Consider the following 1,659-nt stretch of genomic DNA (forward strand, 5'->3'; position numbering starts at 1 on the left):
TTACGATGTTAAGCTTATCATTCAGTACTCTAAATAAAAGTGGTAGCTTCATTGTCAGTAGAAGATTAAAAATTATTTTAACAAGTTGAACCATTATCCAATTAATCATTCTATGCTAAAATAGTTAATTACACATAAAAAAATGACAGTAAGCAAATATCAAAGAGGTTGAATTTTAGGGTATCAATCCTAAGCCACTTAAAATCATAGAAAATTAACAGCAAAACATAGGATAATACCAAGTAGTAACAATAATGAGAAGCAAAAAAAAGGAAAAAACAGGCAAAACATTAAAAAGAATTAGGATACTTACTAACATGTGACAGACATCACAAAAGTAATTCGTTGAACGATCGCCGATCGAGGACATCGTAATATATACAATTTTGAAATCCTGATGGATTTTGTAGTCGATCATTTGATAGCCCTGTTCCTGAATATACACAAAATAGGGCTTCGATGAGCCCTAGATGTAAAGGGGTTCTTGAACCCTTCTACTTCCAAGCAATTAGAAGAGCGCGGAATTGAACCTCCCTCAAATCGATGGATCTGGGATTGATTGTGGAACCGAGCATAGAGAATCGGGGGCAGGCAAGAAGATATGCTAGGCGGAGTAATCGCTCTGGAACAGGTTCTTTGATTGGATCAATGCGCATGTATAAATGTTAAGAGTCCGGGATAATCGAAGAAGCGATAGAGACGATGAAGATTAAAGAAAGGCGGAAAAGATATTCATAGAAAACTGTTGCGTGACAATTTTCTTTTAGGTCAAGAGGACACACATTATAAAATATTATGTTTAATGACCAACTTATCCTTTAGCTTTTCTAAAATGACAAGAAGCACGCATGCTGAAAGTAGATCTTTTCTAATATAGTAGTAAAAAATATACTTGATATGAATTATTTTTATACAAGTAAAGATCTTGACGAGGCTTGAACATTTTTGAATAAATTATTACAAATTTAAAAGAATATAATTATTACAATGTCACAATACCTAAAATGTCCATACTTCATGATTATAGAACTATGAAGAAAATCTCATTCTTAGCTAAAGTCAAGTAAATGATAGAAAAAGAACTTGATTCAAATAAAAGTGACCAAATACCATTGGAATTAAAGACTTAGTTACACCATCAAGTGATATTATTTATACATTGTAAGTCACTAGATATAGTATCATATCTTCTCGTCAATTATAATTGCTAGTAGATAAAATGTGATTGAGCTTGAAAATGTGTTATTTTTAATATTAATAAATTCTTCCTTTACCTTTTTCATAATAGATGGAGAATGTACCACAATGTTTGAATTGCAATTTAAAAATTCACATAACTAATACTTGTATAAATTTATAACAGAAAGTATGCATTATTTATACTACTTAAATAAAGCATGAATAACCAAACAACTTATTATTATCAAAATCAAACAAATCCGTATGTACTATATAAATAAACATATCGTTCTTTACTCAATAATTCTTAATATATGCTTTTCTAGGTGCTTTTTGTTATACCAATCATAAACTACTTTTTTTTTTTTAAAAAAATTCCTATAATACATTATTAAGTGCATTTGTTATGTTAATGATATACTTTAATTATACCGAACTCTAATAACAGTGCTGACCATTAGTTAGTCTCGTAGTCGCAAA

The sequence above is a fragment of the Solanum dulcamara genome, chromosome 4 (assembly GCF_947179165.1).
Source record: "Solanum dulcamara chromosome 4, daSolDulc1.2, whole genome shotgun sequence".
NCBI lineage: Eukaryota > Viridiplantae > Streptophyta > Magnoliopsida > Solanales > Solanaceae > Solanum > Solanum dulcamara.